The 25,321-nt window shown below is 44.5% G+C and overlaps 1 protein-coding gene and 1 long non-coding RNA gene across 7 annotated transcripts in view; one reads left to right on the top strand and one right to left on the bottom strand.

Annotated features, from left to right (window-relative positions):
* The window catches only part of NFIX (nuclear factor I X), a 257,068-nt gene that overhangs the window by 172,724 nt on the left and 59,023 nt on the right, over nt 1–25,321 (bottom strand). The gene's annotated exons all lie outside the window — the stretch shown is intronic.
* On the top strand, nt 2,971–5,444 carry LOC309522179. Its single transcript, XR_014214951.1, has 3 exons — nt 2,971–3,093; nt 3,306–3,458; nt 4,915–5,444. It is a non-coding gene; the product is annotated as an uncharacterized lncRNA (long non-coding RNA).

Genomic DNA, 25,321 nt, shown 5'->3' with positions numbered 1-25,321 from the left:
TAATAAAAAAAAATGGAGAGGGACAGGGAGTTTTTCCATACAGTGCCGGAATGTAAAGGAGTGAGATTTGAAGTGCTTCTAAACCATGGGTAAGCAAACTAAGTCCCGCGGCCCGGATCAGGTCCAAATGCCTTCTGGATCCGGCCCATAGACAGTCCAGGAATTGCCACATGGATCACCAGCGCTCACGCTCTTTCCCTCTCCCTCACACGGCAGCGGCGGTGCCTCCTCCTGGCTTCTCCTCGCCCTGCCTAGAGGAGGAAGGGAGCTGGGCTTTGTTGGTGCCAGCAGCAGCAGCGCTCGAGCGGCTGCCATTTTAAGCAGCCCCTCTCCAGAGCCCTTTCACACACCACTCATTGTCCCTCCACTGCCACCACCTGGCCCTGCTGCTCACAAGACACAGGTAAGCAGCCACCAGGGCTTGTGGTGTTCTTGCAGCATTGTCCCCCCCCCCCCAAAAAAAAATAGTCTGGCCCCCCACAATGTTTGAGGGACAGTGGACCAGCCCCCTGATGAAAACGTTTGCTGACCCCTATTCTAAACCATCACATTTTAGGCTGTTTACATTTGCATTTGCTTATTACTGTGGTCATTCCCAAAAAAATTCTATCTAACACGTCTTATATCGAAGGACAAGTTTTCTATCTCATGCAGCACTTGCTGGTTATGCCAGGATTCCCAGGCTGCCCTTCACCTTCATTTAAGTGGATTTTGCTCCTTTACTGCACGATTGTACAATACTAGGAACATGCAGTCAGACAAAAAGCAAACAAGGAAAATAAATGCTAATAAGAAAAGAAAGTGCCGGAGAATACAACTGGCTTCAATTTGTAGGATTTTCATCCACATATAATCTTGCTGCGCAGCCATCTGAAACGGGGACATTTGCCTGTCTTCAATTCTCAGTGTGGTAATGCCATCCATGCCAATCCCCAGCTGCCTCTCAGAACCGACAACACAGAATCAGAAGGTAGGCACAGTAAAACCAGTAAAGAAAAGACCTGAAAAAGCCACACAACCGACTACAGCTGGCCCCCCCTACTCTGGTGGCTCACAAGAATATGTTTTTTCCATAGTCACTTTCCCTGGTCCTCTCCCTTACCACCACGCTGCTCACAGAATGCACACATACAGGCGTGCAAAACAAAAACAAAACATTTTGACATTAACAATTTTCTGCCTCCGCTATGGGGAGAAGAGAGCCGAGGCTAAACTACCCAGGAGACTATTAGGGCAGGGGTGGGTAGGAGGTAGACGGGGGTCTAATGGTGGGTCTCTGGGTGATCTGCAGTAGCTTGGCAAGGATTTCTGACTCCCAGTCGTTTAATAATAGCAACAACAAAATGACCTTTTCCACCTGAAATAGACTGCTGAAATCAAAGAAAGCTAACCAGGGGTGGATGTTTGTGTGAAAGGACTGTGAGCTCAGTTCAGTTCTAGTACGGGCAACTAATTTCTAGGTTCAGAATGTGCTCAAAGAGACCCTGTTCTTTAATTCTAACTGTGCTTAATTATAGTTTAAAGGTAAATGTGTGATGTGCTAGCGCATGAAGCTAAAATATTAGGTGCTTTGCTCCTCTTCCGCTCCTGCCATGCTACCAGAAGCGAAGTCATGGTTTAGTTTAGCATTACAGCCCAACCAAGCCTCATGATTTTTAGCCATGGCTTAGGTCCAATTCTGTAAGAATGTGTGTGAGAGTGTATGTAATTATTTATTTCACAGACTATATTAAATGTCAATTTTTATTAGATGACGACCAACTCCTACTACAAGAGATATATTTTTGTTTTAAAAAAATCACACACACAAAAGGGAAGCTTAATTTTTTAAATACAAAATGATTGTTATATATTAATGTTTCTGTACAGTTTTCCCTTCACCTCTGAACTCAAGGCAAAGCAAGATAAGTGAGGAAATACCACATAATAACCTTTGGGAATCAAAGGCACCTGTGATTTATAATGCTTATTGTGCAAGCTTCACTTTACTTCAGGTTGATCCACCATTGAGTTTAATGTGGATTTGAGGCTGTTTGTGGCTCTCTTTTTTCTTTTTCACCGTATCCACACAATGTCCTCCTAATCAAACAGGCAATCTGCACTTTCCCCCCACTAAAAGTTGATTTCCCAATCCATGGCTAATCCAATAAGAGAGAAAAATTCAATATGAAACAACGTATTATCCAACTTCGAAGCACATTGCATGTGCAGGTATTCTTACATGTGTGGACACAGCCTTAATCTGGCACTGCCAACTTCATCACAAGTACCATCATTTGGAAAATGCCCCGCTTATTTTCGACATTACCTGACAGAGCGCTGAAATCGAGAAAATATTTGCTTAAATAGGAAGTCAGAATTATTCTGACACCATGCAGGCTGTCAAGGCAACAACACCATGTAAAATTATGGCTGTGCACTCAGCCACAAAAACATACAAAAACCATACATTTTATGCACCAATAACCAGGCCCAAGGGGGCAACATTTGGTTCACAGGGCATGTAAAAAAAAAAAAAAAGTGATGCTGGCATGCAGCAATCTAAAATATTTATTTAGCTAACACAGAGCTGGCATCTATAAATTTGATGCTGGCTCCTAAAAAATGGAATCAGCCCCTAGATTTTTTATTTTTATTTTTTATTTAAAAAAAACATTTTCAGAACTGCCAATAACATTTGCTGGATTTGCTTGCATTTCTGTGCTTTTGTGGGCTGAGTTTTGATAGATAATTTGGAGAGTTTTTGTTAATTTAAGATATAAATAGACCAGAGCATCTGTCGAATTCTAAGTAGGTACTGCTATCTGAACCTCCCCCTGAACCAATCCAGCCAACAGATTCTCAGCACATAAATAACCTGGGAAAGGAAGATGAATGGGCGATTCCAATGTCCCTGCTACCACCACTTGTGCCACAACACCACCACTCTGAATTGTCATTAATGAGTACTAAATCAACAGTTACTGTAGACTAAGAGGGCTGAAAGGGTGTCTGTGGATGGGATCGGGCCTAATAAGAATTGCTGCGGTGAGTGTGGTGGGCCCAAATGTGGGGCCACTCAGCAACAGCTAAAATGTAAGTGGGAAGAAGAATGTTACAGATAGGTAGCCGTGTTGGTCTGCCATAGTCAAAATTAAAAAAATCCTTCCAGTAGCACCTTAAAGACCAACTAAGTTAGTTCTTGGTATGAGCTTTCTTTCGTATCTGAAGAAGTGTGCATGCACACAAAAGCTCATACCAAGAACTAACTTAGTTGGTCTTTAAGGTGCTACTGGAAGGATTTTTTTTATTTTGGGAAGAAGAAGATAAGGATGCCTCAGACTGATCTGAACACCAGGTTACCGCTGCCGTCCTTGTCCAGTTTCCAGACACACTCTGGAAACGCTCTGGAGAGGTCCAGAAACACTCGGCTCTGGAATGGCACTCCAGAGGCAAAATGGCTGGTTCTGCATTCCTAGGTAAAATTTGGTTAAAGGGCAAACACACACACAAACACACACACACAAACCACCTTTTGTGCCGGTTCAAAGTTTGAAATCTCTTCTTGCAGCTTGGGATGGAGCCACACAAAGCAGCAATGTTCTCGTTTCTGCCTACAGCGCCAGAACTGACTAAATGTTTAGCAGTAGCCAGTGCGTTTTTCTGGGTCACAGGGGTACGGATACCCCTCAACATTTTGTGAATCTAAGTTTGGCCTCATTGATGGGCAGTACAGTGGTACCTCGGGTTACGAACTTAATTCGTTCCGGAGGTCTGTTCTTAACCCGAAACCGTTCTTAACCTGAGGTACCACTTTAGCTAATGGGGCCTCCCGCTGCCGGAGCACAATTTCTGTTCTCATCCTGAGGTAAAGTTCTTAACCCAAGGTACTATTTCTGGGTTAGTGGAGTTTGTAACCCGAAGTGTTTGTAACCTGAAGCGTTTGTAACCCGAGGTACCACTGTATTCCTTTTTTAAAAATAAAAATATTTTTTTATATATATATGGTACAGAAAATGAAAATAAAATAAACAAATTGATACAAAATCAACCAAAAGAAAATACATATACAGCCTCTGCTACAAACATAAACCCCCATGACTTCCCTCCACCACGACTCGACTTCCTTTAGTTCAAATTTATTGCCATTGCATTCTTTGGATAATACATCATATAACCATTTCTAACTTTTGTTCTCGCTTATACTTTACATACTTAACCCAAGCATACCAACATATTCTTTTGAGAGCGGTGTTTTGAGAGCAGTGTTTTTCCATATACTCCTCGAAGCATTGCCATTCTAATCTTAATTTTTGATTTGAGGGGCAGTATTTAAATAATAATAATAATAATAATAATAATAATAATAATAATAATAATTTATACCCCGCCCATCTGGCTGGGCCTCCCCAGCCACTCTGGGCGGCTTCCATAGAAACCAAAAATACAGTAAAATATCAATATGAGAGTACCCCTAAACATTTTTTAAGAAGAAGAAAAAAGCACTGGCAGTAGCTGTAACTTTGGGGGGGGGGTTGTTGTTGTTTTTCAAGAGGAGCAACTGAGGTAAATAAACAGCCATGGGAGCACAGAATCCTTTTACCTTTGCTTGGGCCAGGGCTCCTTCCACAACGCAAATACTTGGGCCTTCAGCTGCCCACTCAGTAACTCACGCCCTCTCACACAAGGCCCCTCCAACCTCCCCTCACCTGCCATGGCTGCTCTCTACCTTTTTCAACCAGTCTCTCTCATCCTGCCTTCTCCCCAAAAAAATCCACAGCGCCACCAGTAGGTGGGAGGATTAAGTGCAGCTTTCATCTCAGGAAACTGGTTAGATTGGGAGGGGAAGAGGGTAGGGTGAGTTCCATGGGGGGTGGTGTGGGGGTTGACCTCTATAATAATAATAATTTTTTATTATTTTTTATTAATGTATAGGTGGCTTGGGGGTACACTCCCTATCTCCCTGGATATTTTGGAGCTTGCTTGGTGAAGTTGGCCCCCCTTTTTCCGGCCCATTGCAGTCAGCCAGGGCACATGGCCTGTGTCTATAATTCCCTCACTGTGTGAACTGCTGGAAGACTGAAAGCCACGTGTACCGTTGCCACTGAACATAGGAGGGGTAGAGATTTATCACATAATAAATCAATATAGGTGTATTTTTAATTCATTTGTCAATTGCACATCACTGCAGTGTTGGCTAATTAATTACTCTTGCAATAGTATATTGCTTCTGGTTTTAATTGGTTTGGAACACTGGATCCATTTATGAGATGCTTATAAGTTCATACCTGCAGATTATTTGGACACGCCAATTAATAATTTTCTTCAAAATGTTGTGTAAGAGCTATTTTAAAAAATTGTGTTGCCTTAATTATTTTTGAACAAACAAAAGTGGAATGTTGAAACAGATCCAACTTCAAATTGCTCACCAAAAAGGTTTAGGGATTATTGAATTTAATATATTTCTTTGTTACACATTTTCTTGTACTGTATTTATTTGCTCTTTTAAAAATCAGACAAATATTCCTTTTGCAAGATGTGAATTTCTTTTTAATGTAAAGAAAAAGAAAAAAAAGAACATTGGAGGGGTAACATGGGCGTAGCCAGGATTTTTGTTAGGAGGGGTGGGCCTTTTGTTAGAATCTCAGTTAAGTGTGTTTTTATTTATTTTTATTGATTTATGGGGGCAGCTATCCCTCCCTGCCCCCCCCCCCTTGGCTATGCCCATGAGGAGTAACGATAAGGGGAGAGGGCTTCGTGGGGTGGTGAATGCTTCCCTCCGTGAGGGGGCCTTCCCAGACCCGCTGAAAGAGGCGGTTATTAAACCGCTTCTTAAAAAACCATCTCTAGATGCGGCCACGATGGCCAACTATCGCCCAGTCTCAAATCTTCCATTCCTGGGCAAGGTGATTGAGCGAGCGGTTGCCGAACAACTCCAGGCACGCCTGGAAGAAGCGGACCATTTGGATCCCTTCCAGTCGGGATTCAGGCCTCATCATGGGACTGAAACTGCCTTGGTCGCACTGGTTGATGATCTCCGGCGGGCTAGGGACAAAGGTGAGAGCTGTTTCCTAGTTCTGCTGGATCTCTCAGCGGCGTTCGATACCATCGACCATAGCATCCTTCTGGACCGTCTTGAGGGGCTGGGAGCTGGGGGCACTGTTATACAGTGGTTCCGCTCCTTCCTCCTGGGCCGTGTTCAGAAAGTGGTGGTGGGGGATGAGTGTTCAGACCCCTGGGCTCTCACTTGTGGGGTGCCTCAGGGTTCTGTCCTCTCCCCCATGCTTTTCAACATCTACATGCGGCCGCTGGGAGAGATCATCAGGAGGTTTGGGCTGGGTGTTCATCAGTATGCGGATGATACCCAGCTCTACCTCTCTTTTAAATCAGAACCAGTGAAGGCGGTGAAGGTCCTGTGTGAGTGTCTGGAGGCGGTTGGAGGATGGATGGCGGCTAACAGATTGAGGTTGAATCCTGACAAGACAGAAGTACTGTTCTTGGGGGACAGAAGGCGGGCAGGTGTGGAGGATTCCCTGGTCCTGAATGGGGTAACTGTGCCCCTGAAGGACCAGGTGCGCAGCCTGGGAGTCATTTTGGACTCACAGCTGTCCATGGAGGCACAGGTCAAATCTGTGTCCAGGGCAGCTGTTTACCAGCTCCATCTGGTACGTAGGCTGAGACCCTATCTGCCTGCGGACTGTCTCGCGAGAGTGGTGCATGCTCTGGTTATCTCCCGCTTGGACTACTGCAATGCACTCTACGTGGGGCTACCTTTGAAGGTGACTCGGAAACTACAACTAATCCAGAATGCGGCAGCTAGACTGGTGACTGGGAGCGGCCGCCGAGACCATATAACACCGGTCTTGAAAGACCTGCATTGGCTCCCAGTACGTTTCCGAGCACAATTCAAAGTGTTGGTGCTGACCTTTAAAGCCCTAAACGGCCTCGGTCCAGTATACCTGAAGGAGCGTCTCCACCCCCATCATTCTGCCCGGACGCTGAGGTCCAGCGCCGAGGGCCTTCTGGCGGTTCCCTCATTGCGAGAAGCAAAGCTACAGGGAACCAGGCAGAGGGCCTTCTCGGTAGTGGCGCCCGCCCTGTGGAACACCCTTCCAGCAGATGTCAAGGCGATAAACAACTACCTGACATTCAGGAGACATCTTAAGGCAGCCCTGTTCAGGGAAGTTTTTAACGTGTGATATTTTATTGTATTTTTGGTTTTTATGGAAGCCGCCCAGAGTGGCTGGGGAGGCCCAGCCAGATGGGCGGGGTATAAATAATAAATTATTATTATTATTATTATTATTATTTAAAAGAGGGATTGAAAGAAGAAATGAAGAAATAGAGGTGCAGAGAGACCAATGTATTGGAAAAGTACAGGAGGCCTCCACAGCCAAACGGCTTCTGAATAACAAAATGAACCTTTGACCAATGCAGACATTATGACTTCAGTATCTGGGCAACTTTTCTGGTAGACTCAAAAAAAACCTTGCTCACTATATTGTGACATTTTGGTTAATCATGAAAAAACAACGTTGGAATATTTCACAAAAAAATTGTGGCAGTTTAACCCCCTTGGCTCATGTAACCTACCTCTTCCTCTGGCTTAGCTGATTGGTTGGGTTTCTCGCTGAGAAAAGCTAAATTATTTGGTGTGCAGAGGATTGACCAACAGCCCCAGGAGGTGACATCAGCACCATGCCGGCTGTTTCGTCCCCACTTGTCCCTGCTTCACACTACCACCAGACTTGTGGTGGCGGAGAAGGGGGAAAACAGAGAGGGGGAAATAGAGATAACTGAGGGCTCACTTCTGCTCGTCCATACTTCTGCTTCTCCCGTGCCTAGAAAGCACAGGTCCAAGCAGTTTTCCACTCATCCTATGGTTTCTAGGCATGGGTCCAAGCAGTTTTGCCTTTGCCCTGCCACATTCCCCCAGCAAACCTGCTCTTTAGTGCTGCATTGGAACAAACATCAATCCGTGGAAAACCCGATTGCCGTTTGTTCCAATTCAGCGCTAAAAGGTGGGTTTTCCCAGGGGAAAGCGGCTGGACAAATGGAGGCACAGATAAGCCCTGAGAGTCATGGCGGTTGCTGGCCTACAGTGTTGTTGTCCTTTTGTTTATGAATAACTTGAGATGCTCATCTGTGGATTCAGTATGTATCTCAGCATTTATATTCTCTTTATTCTGAGAGTGAAGTTTCTGATACAGCTATAAGCAAGAGATGAGAGCCTTGACAGATCTCAGCTGTGTTATCCAGCAGACTCTCTGAGGCTTTTTTCCCAACTGGCACCAACTCCTTACAACAGAAAATTCTTCGTAAACTATAGGTCTCTGTTGTGTCCATTTTACAGATGTAGGAAACTAAGGCTAATGGTTTGGTAAAGGCTACTAAGTAAGCCCTCTTATTTCTAAACGCATTCCCACTGTTTTTTGTTTCTCAAAATGTACACAGTGACATACAAGCAATATTAAAAACAAAGCCAATATATTTTAAAACCCAGTATTTATTTATTTGCAATATGCAAACAAACCTTTAAAAATATAAATGGGAACAACATAAAATCATCAATAAAATGCATCACTAAAAACAAGAATATAGAAACAGCATGCACGCAGATGGGCAAATCAGAGCACTATTACCTGAAGTACAAACATCTCCAAAATCACCAGTTGCTGCAATTTGGAGGGAACTGTTTTGCTATCCCTAGGTGACTGGGTCATCCCATACCACCCCGGAGAGGCTGCCTCTCTTATGAAAAGTTACAGTATTTCCATGAGCTATTCCAATGTTTGAAAAAAAGTTAGGACATTTATTTTGTTAGACTAGACTTCCAACCTACAAAAATCACTTCTGAAGCAGTTCTGTTTACAGAACTGGACTTGGACCAGGGATTCTTATGCTAAGGTTCCTCAGCTATAAGCTCGAGTCAGTTTCATTCTACCTCTGCCTTCCCAACCATTCCCTATCAGTTGTAATTTGTGCATTAAAAGGCCATAGATGAGCCTCAGGGTAGCTTCCAAGTGTACAATTCTATGATTCAGTCATTCTAAACCCCTTAAAGGGAAAGTTGAGGGGGAAACAGATGTGTTTTAAACAAAGTAAATATGATGGTGTACAATTAAAAGTGCAAAAGACATACTAAATAAAACTCATTCACATTATCCCTCCCCACCGGCCAGCCGGCCATGTGTGTCTCAGCAAAGTCCTGCCATAACGTTACTCTGGCACATGAGAATCACATGAAGATATGCACTCATTATCCTCAGGTACATCAGAAAAGTGAGTAAAAACAAAAACAAACAGGATAAAGGTTCCCAGAGGAAACCAAGCATCAAAAAATTGCAAAATTTAACCTCCTGCGTGGCAGCTGTTGATAGTGAATCTTGAGTGAAAACCGCTGAGTTCTGTTTAGGACCTCGAGGGCCATGTCAGAAGACAAAGGCGGGAAGAAGGAATTAGGTGTGTCCGTGGAATAGAATTGTGTAACAGCAATCCCACACACCCCAGGCACTGTCTCTTGAAATCCAGCGTCGCTTTTAAGGCCTTAGAAGCGCTTTCTGCAGCTGCTCCTCTTTCCCTCCTGCCTTGAGTTATGTCATTCTTTTTCACGCTGTCCCTGTGACTGTGGCTTGGGGGATCTGAAAATCTCTAATGAGTTCTTAACTCTTCATTGTGCTAGTAAACTGGACATGGATTTGGGGCACTAATCCCATTAGGTGTAGTCTGAGCTGTCGCTTGACAGCACGTGGGTTGGTTCCCAGTCCTCCATATCCCAAAAGGCAGAGATATTGGAAGGCCTTAAGAACCACGCTAAGAATTCAAATGCCCACAAGGAATGTGTTGTTAGGTGAAAACCAAAGCCCACAGGCACCAGGGCTGTCTAGGCAGAGCAGATTATAGACACCAACCTCAAGCTTATGTTAGCATGAATATACTTTGTCCTGTGCCTAGCCAATAAAAGATGCAAAAGGTCCTTGAAAGAATTGTGGGTGTTGGTGGGGTGTCAATTCCAAATATGGCAAAATGTGGAATGAATGCAATCTGTTTCTGGCTCTAGAAGAGGGCTATAAATTAAGGTGCTGAGCCTAGGACTTGCCGATCAGAAGGTCAGCGGATCGAATCCCCATGATGGGGTGAGCTCCCATTGTTCGGTCACAGCTGCTGCCAACCTAGCAGTTCGAAAGCACAAAGTGCAAGTAGATAAATAGGTACCACTCCAGCGGGAAGATAAACGGCATTTCCGTGTGCTGCTCTGGTTCGCCAGAAGCAGCTTAGTCATGCTGGCCACATGACCCGGAAGCTGTACGCCGGCTCCCTCGGCCAATAAAGCAAGATGAGCACCGCAACCCCAGAGTCGGTTACGACTGGACCTAATGGTCAGGGGTCCCTTTACCTTTATACGGGGGCTTTGTATTACAAATGGGTGTAGTTCAGATCTTATCTTTCTGAATGAGCATTGAGTACATTAGCTTCCATGCATATATATTTTTTCCAGGAGTGGATATTCACAATTCCACTGCTTGCAGCCTACCTTGCAGCTTGACAGAATGTATCTGGGCTGTGTTTTTTGTCCCTCAATCACTGCTCTCCTTCCTTCCTTTCCCCCCCCCCCCTGTTCTGGACATGCACACATGTGTTTCTGTACCTGCCCACATCACTGGAAGTCAGAGCAGAAGAGCAAATGCTATCAGCCCTTAGTTATCACATTTAACAATAGGCAAAATGGAGGCTAGTGATTTTGCAGGGGGTGTCCTTTTCCATTAAAAAAATAAATAAAATTTGGAGCTCGTATGCAATTATTTTTTATTTGGTGGGGGCAGAATGCGTAACAATACCCAAAAATATTAGGAATGTCCCGTAGGCCCTTGAAACTGCCAGCAGCACTATCACACATTTCCCCTTCCTCCTGAAAAATGCAGCAGCAACTAAATACTGAAATTAAGATAAAAGAGGACTCATGTAGAACCTCAGTGTGCTCGGTGTGGCAATATTGAGAGAATAGCTCTACCAAACCAGATGAATCTTTACTTTATGGCAATTAGTGGAAATGGGTGCATATTGTTTAGTACTGGGCCACCAGCAACATAACATTTATGTTGTACTCAAGTGAGAAGCAATTGGATGTATGGTCATGGTAATAGAGACCTGACATCAGAATGTCACCACGCAGGTGACAAACCACCCACCAAAACAGCAGTAGTTAATAATAGGAGTAATGTGTTATTGAGCTTCCACATCAGTGATGTCTGTAAATTTATAATTGGTTATTTTTACGTATTGGATTTTCCACGGTAAAACAAAGTATAGGCTGGCATTTTGACGATGACAACGTTGTGTAGACACTGCAGAGGAATTATGACCATGAGCAGTACTGATGCCACAATAAACTCTCCGTCTGGGAACAACCTTCGTTAAAAGGAGGACGGCAGATTCAACCTCCAGCTCAAAAAGGAAAGGAAACAAAAAGTGTGGGGCCTATTTGTTATTATTAATTTTGGTTTGGAGCCAAAAGGCTCAGAACCATTAACACCTCCTTGTTTTATTTATCCATGCCACAGTCACTATTCTCAGTTTACGGGCGGGGAAATGCGGGCGAGAGATTAATTTACTTGTCCATGGTCATCAAGTGAATTCATGCCTCAGCAGAATTTCCAGCATAGATGTCTAAATCCAGCACTCTTTTGATTCACTCTCATATAAGATTCAGTGGCAGCAGCGGCTGAATAGTTAAGGGCCAGACAGGATGCTCATGCTGAATTCTGAAATTTCTCACAGCCATTCAGCATGTGGTAGCTGCAGACAAAGGCTGCCTCTATTGATTCCCAGCCCAAGGAGAGCTGCTAGTTATGACTCATGGGCACCCACTGCCATACACAAAATCCAGCTTTCAAGGCACCTGGCTGGCAGCACTAGGCCAAGAGTCGGATCCTGCATGTAGCAAGGGCTATGCATGGTTAGCTTGCCATGTGGCTACGAGTCAACATGGTTCAGCTGTGTCTGCTCCCGCCACATGGGCATAGGCTCACGGGCTCATCGTTCCTCTTTCACACACACCCCAGAACAGTGCAATCGTATACATGTCTGTTTAGAGTTCAGTGGGACTTACTCCCAGGTAAGTATGCTCAAGGGTTGCTAAATTCAGTGGCATCATTAAACGCACCAAGAGACATAGCAAGGAAGGACGACACAGCATTACTGACGGAGCACTGGCAAAATTGAAAGTATTTGTGCAAGACTGTATTTTTGAGTATATAAGTGTTCCACTCTATAAGGAGGTTTCCAGTGGCTGCGACTTTATGAATGGATAAAATGGCAAGAGAAAGGGTAGGAAAGGCAGCTCAGGAGCAGGCAAGGGGTGAAGTAACAGACAAGTAATTAGATTAAAGGAAAGCTGCCCGCAGCTTGTTAAGGAATGGTCGGCTCTGACTTGTGGTCAGCTGCAAGAGTGCTCCAGCAGAGATAGCACTACTGCTCTGGCGGGCTGCCTTTTCCACCCATGACTCCAAGTGCCCCACAGCCGTCATTCAGGTCAAGGCAGTCTGCAAAGGCAGCCAGGGAAAGGGCTGGTGAAAGGGCAATAGCCAAGGCCCACGTCTTTCGAGTAAGAGGCTCCTGCATTCAGTTCGTCAGGCTGCGTTTCCAGCTCTGGCAGTTGCTCACGGTGGGAGATGGGCCAAGGCACTCCATTTTCTTTCTGCCTAGGTTTCTCCCCCCCTAAAATGGAGCTCACCTTTACAGTGTACTTGGCAAATCTCAGAGGAAACGCAAAGCAGAGACCAAAAGACAGATGCTGGGTGGAGGAAAGCAGAGGTTTCTATTGCACACTGTTTTCAAGCACGGAATCCAGCATACTCGAAAGAAAATTTCCTGGACATCTGGGAAACAAAACAGTAAGGACAACGGGACAACCCGTACTTTAGCCGCCATGGTCAACAGCCAGCCAGCCGGGCTGAGTTCAGAAACAGCGAACAGCTCGCCTGATGAGCAAAGCCAGCAGCCAGCTGCATAAAGACGAAACCTTAAAAGTTTCAACCTCAGAAACGTCAAAAAAGAAAAGGTCTTTCTTTCTCTCTTTTCTTTTTTCTGTCTTTCTGTTGAAATCATCCTCAGTTCAAATCAGCGTTTCAAGAGAATTGCTGTTTGTTTTAAACCAAATGGCATTTGATAATCAAAACCAAACCAAAACACAAGGTCATTTGCTGTGAAATGTGGATTCAAAACAGAAGGTTTTATTTGGACACAACTTGCCAGAAAATTGAAATGTGTTCCTCGGAATAAATTATTTCCTGTGGAAGCACTGGTTTTGGTGTAACTGAATTTCTTTGCAAAAAAAACACACCCTTCCAGCATGAAAATTTTCAGCTCAGTCAATATCAACGCTGTCCGTAAAAGAGCAAGCCAGTTGCAAATATTTTTGCTGTGAACAAAACTGAAACCAAAGCTAAACATGTAGCAGACTGTCCTCAGTGAGAGGGCAATATCTTAATGTAGGGAGACTTGTTAAATGCCACATTTTCCTTGAAGAATCTCTGGGTTTTATTATTTATCATTTAAAAAATTATTTAGAACAATAGGAGGGAAGGAAGCAATGCACCATTGCAATCCAATACGAAAGGGAAAAGATCATGAAAAGCTGTCCATAGGGCAATGGAGGAAAGAAGAATGAAAGAGAGAGAGAAGGAAGAGAAGGAAGAGGATATAGAGGTCTCAGCTTTCATGAGTGACATTTTATATCAAAACCCAGCACCGTTCTGCTCCATCTTCTACTTCTTTCCTGCTGCCAGAAATGCACAGCAAGAATGTTGACGCCAAACAGAAATACTCTACTAAATGGCTCCTAATACATGTGGCTTAAGAAAACAACCCCAGGCCCTCTTTGGTGTCCTTCACAGTCCTCTTTCTTCTCAACACAAAGCATTTCTCCCATCTATTCAGCTGCTACCATCTCCACATCTCCATCCTCAACCAAGCCCAGCTTGAAGTACTGCGGCAGGGGAGGGCAAGGAGTGTGCACACGCCAGCCATGGAGAAATGGGGGGTCCTGTGCCCCGAATCTGTTTGGGGTTGGGTGGACTTGGAGCTGAAGGAGCTTGGAGAAGCAATTCCTTCCTCCCCTGTGCCTATTCAGAGGTTAGCGAAAGGCCAGAGGGGCCTGGCATGCAGAGTCATAATTAACAAAGCAGTGCGTGAACGCAACAGAAATGGGCCTACCGCGATGAACGCGGGGCAGACATGGGCTGCATCCAACTTGCAAACGCAGCTTGGTCCCCACAAAACTAGAAGCCTGCATTGTTCTCGTATAGGAGTTGGAGCAGCATGTCTCCCTGCTACCCCTTACAGAGCAAACGCATGGCTAGAACAAGGAGGCCTCCATCCACAACAACCATCTCCATACGGGCGAGGTTCCCGGCTAAACCCTGCTTCCTGATTGGCTCCTGCAGACCGCATTGCTGCCTCATACTGCAGCATTAGCCAGAGCCACATCGCCGAATCCACAGCTGTAGCCGTCCGGCAAGAAGCCAGAACCCTGACTGCAAACGAAAGAAGGATGTTCTGCCACTCCCAGATGCTGAAGCCCCCCACCGTAGCCTCCTACACCTACTGAGATGATGCCCATCTCATCTTGCACACACACACGTACATTTACGGCTCCCTCACTCCTCCCCATCTTCCCCGCCACCCTCTCTTGTTGAGCCAGCTAGAACAGTTTTGACTGCAGATTGGAAACTCAAAGCAGCCCCTCTCCAAACCCACACTTTTGCCAGCACCCTCCCCAATATCTCCTCATTTCCACAAAGAATAGGCGCTTAATTTCACCTCCCTCCCCCGCCCACCACCCAAAAAAAAAAAAAAGGGGAGAATGACAAAGTTTGCTGCAAAGTGGTTGCCCCTGGAGGTCAGGAGATTGGCTCTGAGCGAACACAGCCAAAGCTGGAGCCAAAATACAAGGGTGGGAGTGGAGAGGGAGATATTCATCGGGAGCCAAAAAGTGGTCGGCAGCAGAACAGAGGAGAGAGAAAGAAAGAGGAGAAAAGGCGGCAGCTTTCTCTGTGCGGGTGCAACTGCCACTTCTAGAGAGCACACTGTGTGTGAGAGAGAGGGGAGGGGGGACAGGAGACTCGGAACAAGAGGAAAACCACAGAGAGAAGCAAGGTGTCGGTAGAGGCCTGCCATGAGCCTCTCTGCCCATCTTCTTCCTCCTCGAGCCACTGCTACACGGGGCAAATTGCGAAGGCCAACTACCTGGCACATTGCACTGTATTCAGCCCCCATTTTGCACGGTCTCACTGCTGTGCTTCCTCACTACACTTCACAGTCCTGCTTTTAAGCTTTCTGCCTGTAGCTTAAATCAGGTTAATAGGGGTAGGGGTAGTTTGCTGCTATTGACTGCTATCCTGAGGGGTTGCAATACCCTTAGTCACAGCTCTTGTCTCAGAAATGCAACTTTCCTGCTTGGGGCTTATCTGCCTTCATTATGGTGCGTATGTGTGTGTCTTTTCCCCCCTTCGTAAGTGCCCCAGCAAAAGAATACGACTGCTGCCCAGGAGCGACTTGCTCAGATTTAACCTTGTGTGTCTTGGCGGGCATTGAGATCCATTTTAAAAATATGTCCCGTTCAGCGTTGCGAAAAGAGGAGGTGGGGAACCCTACAAGACACCAGCGTTTAGCTCCGAGTAAAAACAATGGGGAGGGGCTGTTCTGTTTTGCTTTCCAAATGAGAAGACAGAACATAGGCAAAGTCTATGTTAACATGCGCTGGCTAGTGTACCGTTGTACTGTATTCAAACTGTCATCGCGTTGACACCAGTGTATTTGTGGAAAATGAGACCTATAAATAAGCTGACTTATGGCTATGGCTCTGCCCCCAAAAAGGCCCCAATCCCAGACGCAAGTGAAATGATACCTCCTGAACATCACAGCAGGAGATCTGCAGGGCAGAGCCGGGTCAAGAAATCCAACCCGCTTCCTCTGACGCTCTATGTGATCTCAGCCCATTGCTGCGGAAGGCAGCACCTCAGGACAGCACATTAACAAGCAGGATGAGTCTCCAAAATCCTGTCATGTACGCTCATGATATACATGATGGGGTGTCCAATGGACTAGATATAATGTGGCATAATAACAGTTTTTCCATTCAGACATACATTAAACCCAAACCAGTGTTTTTAATGGAAAGTATTCAGGGAAAAGGTAGCAAAAAAAGAAAAGAATCTTTGGAAAGTTTTTTTTTTTAATTTAAAAAATGAATAGAAATATGGCTGGAAGTTGAATTTTTTTTATTGTTGTTGATCTTTTCCAGAGAAACTAAAGTAAGATATAATTTTTAAAAAAATAATTAAAAATTGGCAGTGCTCGGTTTTTGCTTCATTAAATTCAGGATAAAAATTCCTAAAATTACAACAAAACAACAGCAACTCTTTGACCAACTTTAAAATATTATTTCTACTTAGGAATATTTTTTGGTGGGGAGAACGACACAAATATTTGACTGATTCTAAGCTTTCCAAAAAAAAAAAAATGCTTTAGCTTTGACTATTTAAATGTATTAGGTGCTCGTTTTTTCTCTAGAAAAACAGCTGATCAGTTTAAATGAATAAAGAAATAGCACAACGGGGGGGGGGGCTTACTCTGTGTTAAGAGGCAGAGGATTGCAGTCTAACCTGTTTCACCGAGTGGCAGTGGCGCAAGTCAGTTGAAGGAGTTGCTCATTGGCCACATTCAGACAGAACGGAAATTAAAATGCAGGAATTCAGACCCTTTTGTCTGATCCACAAGAACCGATGATCCTCTAACAATTCATTTGTTTATGTTTACACTTTTCTGTGCCACTGTTGTGCTGTTAACAGTACACCCAAGCTGGTGATGAACAATTTAGAAATCACAATGGTCAGAGTTATAAAAAAACAAAACAACCCAGTAACACCTAAGAATACTATTAAAATAACAGTAGCAGGCAAAAAAACATGTAGATATCAATTGGTAGATTTCATGTGGTGGAGTGTTTGGGAGAGTCAGTGTAACCGCTGAGAAGGCAGCTCTCCAGGCTGTCGTCATTCAACCTTCTAGAGGACAAGGAACCCAAAACAAAGCTTTCCCTGTTGATCATGAAGAGTGGGAAGCTACCAAAGTCCTGGTTCTTAAATAGCAGGATATTCTCTCCCCCTGCAAAAAAACCCCAAACCTTAGGTTAAGGGTGTGTGGTTTGAGGGTCAGGGAAATTATGTGGGAGGACAGAGGAAAGTGCCCCATTTTTGAAGAAGCCCTCCGTTTGAAGGGCTGTCCAGCCCAAGTCTGGCCAGAAGGGAGAGCAGCAGAAGATGTCCTTCCACGGTCAGCATCTGGACAGCGGACTGAGAGGTCACAAAGGGCCACCCGGTCACAGTCTGCCCCACGATGGTGAAAAATGCACTGTGTTTCTAGCTAAATTGCAGCCATCATTTCCAAATGCGTGTCTAAACATACAGGTGAGCGTCTCTCCGTGCAGCCTTTTCCGGCTGCATTAATAATGGCCTGCCCCTAAAGGCTTGCCGTTCAGACGTCAGCTCCAATGGTCGCAGGTAGTACTCTGTTTTCAGAAACCTTCCTCTCCCTATTGAAGTGTCCTGTTGTTCCCACCCCAATTTCACTATGCACAACACACACAACACTCTTTCCGACAACGGGCTACACCCTCTTTTCCCAAGCGTTCGCACACAATCACACACGGTTAGGTGTGTGGTCAGCCACTGCCGCAAAGCCATGACGCAGTATGAACTAATCTGACTGACTGACCGTGATCTGTGGTGGCACATGGTGCCAAGGGGTTGCGAAGGACGGGTTCTCCCCTTGCCCCAGGGTGTTTTGGATCATCTTGGTGCCAGCAAAGCAAAGCTGGGTCTGTAGCCATCTGGCCCAAGATCCTATGTATGCTTCTAGGCCTGGTGCCACTGGACCAGGAGAAACTGGGGAATGAGCCATACTGCCCAACCAGCCCATTTTGGCTCTCCTCTCCCATTCAAAGGCTCTTGCAAACACATTTGTGCACAAATTCTCCCTCCCCCATACACGCACACCCCCGCACCAGGATGATCACAGGAGTATGGCCATGGAAGCGCCACTCTATTTGGAACAGAGAGGTCAACAGGAATAATAGATGGAGAGAATGTAGGAAGTGACCACTCGTCTCAAGGAGGACAGAATTTGGTGACTTTTTCTTCTTAGAGGGGGCAGAAGTCAGGATGAAAAACAAAGAGGTAGTTGGGTTGCACCAAACTGCTCTGTGCTCCTTGGATGAAGGGTGGTATATAAACTAATTACAGTGGTACCTCGGGTTACATACACTTCAGGTTACATACGCTTCAGGTTACAGACTCTGCTAACCCATAAATAGTGCTTCAGGGTTAAGAACTTTGCTTCAGGATGAGAATAGAAATCGGCTCCAGCGGCACAGCGGCAGCAGGAGGCCCCATTAGCTAAAGTGGCGCTTCAGGTTAAGAACAGTTTCAGGTTAAGTACAGGCCTCCAGAACGAATTAAGTACTTAACCCAAGGTACCACTGTAAATAAATAAATTAATAAATTAAATATTTACAATTTTAATATATTATTTATTTACAATCATTCATTTTAAGTCCTGGTGACCAAGTCTGCTTTTTACCTCCTCCCTCCCCATACTTCTTCTCCCCCCCCCCTTTTGTGTTGTGTCTTTTAGATCTCAAACATGAGGGCAGGCACTGCTTTTGTTTTTGCTGCTCTATGAGACTTTTCAGGTGAAGAACGGGATAAAATGGGTGGGTGAATCCCAATGCTTCCCCAATCATTGCTCTTCTGCTATAAGCTACAAGTGGAACTGCAATTCACTTTCCACACTATAGGTTGCAGTGTGCTTTTACCATGTGTGCATTCTTGCTACGTTCTATCCACACCATTAGGCGTGACACAGCAGCTCTGGGTGGGGCCATGAATGTGTGCTCATCGCCCATTAAGTATAAGCATTGTTCCCCGTTTATTTTTTTAAATCAAACATAATTATCGCTAAAACACATTCCCTTAATTTTTCCGTCTAAAAGAGAGGTACAGTGCTGTAACACCATACTGCTATAGTGTTAATTTATTATGGTGCTATAACACTATACTATAATAATTTTCTTAGCATTATGTTGTTTCAGCACTATATCTCTCTATCAGTAATATATATAGAGAGAGAAAGAGTCAGGAAAGTGTTTTAGCAACAATTAAAAGATCGATTAAAAAAAATAAAACATGGCGCCCACCACAAATGCTATAATGAATGCATGCTGAGTGCGATAGGTTCGCATTGTTGACATATCACTGCCCTTGTCAAAACCCTGCCCTTCTCGAAAGATGGGAGAGTAGTACCAAAGACATCTATACCTGTTGAAATTGCACCACTCCTCTGTGGGGTTTTTTGGGGGGGGCAATAGAATAAGACTTTCTGAAGTCTAGGAAAAGGCAGGAGATTTTCATTTATTTATTAAATTTATATACCGCTTTCATCACAAGATCTCGGGGCAGTTCACACAATAAAATGCAAGATAAAAACACAAGTAAATAATTGAAACCAAAACGACGAAACAATAAGAACCACCAAAAAAAATAAAGGATGACAAGGACTGAAGAACAGTGTTGTGTGGATGCCTGATAAAAACAAACAAGCAAGTGAATGAAGCAATTCCACACCAAGTATTAGGCGCCCATAACTAATCCTTCTTTGCATTCAGTGACTTTTGGATCTGAAGGCAAGAGGCTTCAATCCCAACCCAAGAGCTGGAGATTGTGATACAGGAGCCTCCTCTGTCTAGTGTCCTCCCTCAGTCCCAGCCAGCATAGCCAGTGGTCAGGAATGATGGGAATTGTAGTCCAAAACATTTGAAGGGCATCAGATTGGGGGCAGCAGTGATGCAGTTACCTGCTCTTCACAAACCCATTCAGCAGTGACAGAGAAACTGAATTGGGAATAGTGGCTCTCAATTCAAAAGCATGCTACAACTTAAGTAGAGTTGAGTTTTGAAAATCTGGATTCAAAATCAACCGGTTGGATGGTCTTGAGCGGGGCCTTTTATTTCAGCTTTACTTTCCAAGCTGTAAAATGGGAATAACCGTGGCCTGCTTCATAGTGGCGGATGAAATGCAGGAGCGATTTCTTCCAGGCAGAGTCTTTGGAATGGAAAGGCTCTTAACGAGCAAATCTAGCTTATCCCCTTTCCTTGCCCATCTAAATTAGAGAACAGGGGGCCATTCCCTCAAGCAAACCCATGTGCCACACTGTCTTAATTATCACCCCACAGTCTTAGCTACTGCTGTAAATTAGTTCCACACAATGCTTCCCCTCCCACACAGATGCACGGCTTGTCCTTGCCTTGCCAGGGAAACACCACAGGAGTGGGTGGAAGTGGTCAGATAACATAAACTCCCTAAAAGCTACAGTGGATTCACTTTCTCTGAGTGGCCAAATCTACCAGCTCCAGACACACTTAGACATATATGCATGGCTTAAGCACATATACATGACTCTAGCCCCCCCCCCCCCGCCAGCGTTTGGAGAAATGTGTGTCTTCTCCTACAAGGGACAGACAACAGCCACAAGAAATCCTGACAGATGCTCAGATCACTACAATGCCCTTCCATGCTTCCCGTTCATTTCTTTGGGGCTTGTTCAGAAGAGTTTCGGGCTGGACCGTACACCTTGTGAATATGTAGAACAAAGGTGGGAGAGAAAGATGCCGTGGTCCAAAATGCCCCACTTGGTGCAGTATAGTAGGATCTTTCAATTTGAAAAGCCAGAATATCACACAAGTCAGGACTAGTGTGGGGGAAATATTAGCACAAAAAGACACGAAATGCTATCCCATCTCAACTCTCTTTCAAAATATCCTTCCCCCTTTACATCCAGCAACATTTTAGCCCCTTTAGCAAAATTGCCTCTATGCAAAAAATATTTAAAACCACTCTTCCATGAATATTTAATTCCTTAAGATATTCCTATATATTAAGTTGTTGTTGTTAATTAAATTTCTAAATCATAAAGCGATTTACAATATAAAAACATGAAAATGCATAACATACTAACAAAGTAAAACAATGCCCCCCAACCAGATATTAAGTTTATATTTCAAACATAAAAATAAGCCTCTCCTCTCCCTTCCTGGCAATGCTCCTGCTCTTTTAAGAAGGCTGAAATCCAACAGGTGAGGCTTTCCTCAGAAAGTCAGATAACGGGGGCTTCACCATGCGCTGTACTTGTTGAATTTCTGCTAGCCAAGCAAGCCGTTCCAGGCATAGGAATAGTTTTGATGATGATGATGATGATATGGCTTTTTTAAAAAAAATATGGGAGTCAGGAGGTGAAAAGGCATGTGGTTCTGTTTCATAAATGTATTAGACATATATAATATTACACGATAATATAGCACAACTGTGCTTGTGACACGTCTGCAAAAAAGAGAGGCAACCGTTAACACTATTAAGAACTACTATTACAGAAATGATGCTTGGGACATAATTTAACGCATAGAATCCACTTTTTTTAAAAAAATAATAATATCTAAATTGTCCCTTCCATTCAAAGGAGCGGGTGTAATAACTGTTTCTGGTTGACAATGCCCACATCAGACCTAAAAAGTGCTTTATCTGATGTTACCCAAGGGCACACACACACACATGATCTCTTGCTAGAAGGAAACTTTCTTGCTCCTTTGTGCCACGAAGTACGTATGGCCTATAGTATAATCGCACTTAACAAATGCATGATGTCACAGGATGCCATTGGGGGCCTGATACCTAAGTAAATGGCTTGCTTTGTTTTGCCACACGCTAAGTTGAACCTAAGCACCCTGAAGAACTTGAGGTGCTTCAGTTCGTGTGATACGAATGGATTTGCTAAAACCGGACGATGCAACGGCCGGCAGAAAATTATTCTCCCTTGCTAGATGCAGCCTCCGTTTGCTTCTTTTGTTCTCAAATCCATTCTCTCCTGTTGGGGTTCATCTGCCACTCCCCTCCAAAGAGACAGGCAGGGCTACGGAGCCATCTCAAGCTGCCATCGCCTGCCACAGATAGATACATACACGTCGAGTAAAGTTGCTCTAATCTGTGCAGTAAATCAGCCTCACTGGATACAAATTCCAGTAGGTGCAGATTATAAATTTATAGCAATCCACTGCTTTACACTTTCAGAATTTATTTCATTTAGTGCACCATGCATTTTTAAACACTTGTCAAGCAACAGTGTGGGGAGGGAGAGGGACTAACAAGACAGACAAAATTCCCCCTTCTCTAGGAGGAATGTTATTGGGCCAGAGTCCCCCCCCCCAAGAAAGTGCTTTTTACCCCCCCCAAAAAAAAATAAATTATGAAACAATGCTTGCTCTTCCCACCCCCATCAACCCCCCTCCCTCATTCATTTTCTCTTTTAGTATTCTCTCTGAAATTTCAGTCCTTTTCAATTATTTAAACGCCCTTGACTTGTTTCTTTTAAGGTTAAAAAAAAACCCACACCCTCCACAGCTGTTTTTATAAATACATATGTGAATAAATAGGTCTTTGACAGGAAGATGCCCACTTTGCAGCAAATGAGTTCTTAGATTTATTGCAGAAGAAGGCGAAAAACTTAAAGGTGACCGAACTCCAGCGGGCCTCTGTGATTTTTGCAAAAAGGTCGTGTTCCGCCAGTGTGGCTGAACTGCACAGATCCTGCTCATCTGAGGCATAGTCATGTTCACCACTTTGTACGGCCTGCAGCCAGTAGAGAAGGAAATTCATGTCTGCAGAGCAAATGGATGCTAAAGTGCCCCTTTGAGAGCATTCTCATAGGCCAAGCAGGTCTGGGAAATCTCCCTGTTTGAAGATCCAATATCGTATGGGGAACGGCAACACCTCTGTGGGAGAACACGATATGCTTTTGAATATAGAAGGTTCCAACTCCAACCTCCCAATGGGTCTGGGAGGGGGAAACCCCATCTGAAATGCTAGCAGTCTGCAGAGAATGTCCTGAGCTAGATGGAGCAATGGTCTGATTCTCTACAAGGCAGCTTTCTGGGCTCCTGTCAGCAGCTTCCTAGAGTCATGAAAAATCCACCTGAACTTTTCCAAGAGCTGCCAACACATGAAAGGGGCATCGCAGCACCTCTTCTTTATACGAATTACACGGAAAAGGAGGGCAGGCAGCAGATTTTCCAGACGAATATGAGTCAAAGTAAGCAGGCTTTGGCTAAAGATGCCACCTTTCAGAAATCATGGGTATGGCTTTTCAAGCTGATGGGTGCTGTTAGTTTTAAAAGTATAATTCTCCCTGTCCTCCAAAACTGGATTGTGGTTTTATTATGAATGCCATTTGGCTCCTTCGCTGTCTTTCCCCATTATCTTTCTCCTGGCATTGCCTAACTCTCCCAGCAAAGCTCTCGCTCTCTCTCCCCCCCCCCACACACACACTTTAAGAATCCACTGCAACCACTACAAGAGTCATAACCGCCATATTAATACCACAAAGGATTCTGTGGTTGGGGTGGAGCAACCAAGCAGGCCCCCCCTATTATCCCCAGGCCTCAGTTACCCAAAACACCTAGCGAGCTGAAATCAAATGGTAATCCAATACAAGCCGTTCCTCCGTTTACCCAGACGGCAGCGCTGAATGAAGTTATGCCATACAGTTAATTCTGTGCCCCTAACTCATTTGCTGGGGGATCGAAGAGACAGCACTTCGCTTCCTCAAAAGGTCCCTAATGAGGGGCAACAGTCAGAAGCAGTGATTAAGAATTTCCAAGCCCTTTCAGGGGCCTGATTTATACCTTGTAGTGGCATTTAGACGCAGGCCCTGAAAGGGGTGGGCTGCTCTCCGTCCCACTGATGACAAGGACCTTACTTACTTGGCATATGGAAAAGCAGTGCATAATGCATGAAGGCCACAGACTTGAGGACGGCTGCCTCCTTCCCCAACGTATAGAGGAACATCATCACTTGGCAAACATCTGCACAATCTAGACGGAGGGATGGAAACAGAAAAACTCCCCATCCATCTCCTGCCACCACCTTGAGCCCCTGAAACCCAGAGGCAATTGAGAAAACGCCGTCTACTTAGGGCTGGATATCCCTGAACTCTGTATTTTATAAATCAAGTTTGGGAAAGGGAGGGAGAGTGCACGAGAGAACTTTGAAAGAATAGCCGAGTCGAGGAGCACCTCTGCGCCCCACAGACAGTCACTGCGAGGCTAGGCAACGGTTAGCTAAACAAAATTAGGGGACGTGGATTTAATGAAGATTAGCAGGGGCTGGGATAAGCTGAGTGCTTCTTGCCATATTTGCTGTACGCTTGGGAACATGACCTCATTCTGGATAAATGAGTTATTTGGAGAATCAGAGCTCGAATAAACAAGTCTCCATGCATAGATTTTAGGCATATGGGCTGGCATTCTGTCTGCCAGATCCAACAGAAGTCTGTGGAAGCTGCCCCAAAAATCAGGATCCATACGTTGAAATGTGTGTGAAACGCTGCATGTGCCAGGCCTGCAACCAGCCTTGGTTAAAAAAAATAAAATAAAGGAAGGCAACATCCTCCATGTAAAGAGGAACATATATATGCAAACAGTCACACATTCAAGGGGGAATATTGTTAAATGGAGTGGGATTTTTTGATTTATATAATCGTGTGTGATCCATAGGCTAGAAAGAACATACATAGGTTTGTGTCTATGTAGATAACAATTTGCTTCATGAATGTTTGCTATCCACATATGCCATGCAAGCACATACCTAGCTACACATTAAAATGCATGTGTGTTGCGAGGGGAGCGAGGCGCCGTAGTAAGACAAAGGCAGGTATGCCAGCACACGTTTATATTTTATGGGCACATTATCAAGTGTATATGCATGTGGGTATATGTGTAATGTTTATTGCGTACAGTTGCAGTCTACTCCAGAGTTGCCCTATTAAAAACAATGGGCCCTTTCCAAATCTTGTGGGTGGTGGGTTATGACGGTTCCTATTCAGATTATTCTAAATGGCAGGAACCCATGATAAATATACAGTGAGCATTACACCAAACAAATGCATGCAAACACCATTCTGCTGTGGTTGCAGCCACACAGTCAGTGAAAGCAAGATCCTTGAAGTTCCCACACAGGCCTTTCTCCCACCTTCGGAACGCGGTCAGGATTGCACCATACACAAAGTTCATCCGCGAATATATATACACAGTACGTGCCATATGCTCTCAACTAATTGCACAATTAAGCGCGTTGTTCTTGCAGTATCAACTGCACATTGATTTATAGGCTCTTTCTACATAAGCTATGCAATCAAATGCAGGGGCCATGCTGAGCAGCTCACCTTTCTTCCTGTAGCA

This window comes from Podarcis vaucheri, assembly GCF_965113315.1.
Source record: "Podarcis vaucheri genome assembly, chromosome: 17".
Taxonomy (NCBI): domain Eukaryota; kingdom Metazoa; phylum Chordata; class Lepidosauria; order Squamata; family Lacertidae; genus Podarcis; species Podarcis vaucheri.
The sequence above is the reverse complement of the archived record's forward strand: the minus strand, read 5'-3'. Positions and strand labels throughout refer to the sequence as shown.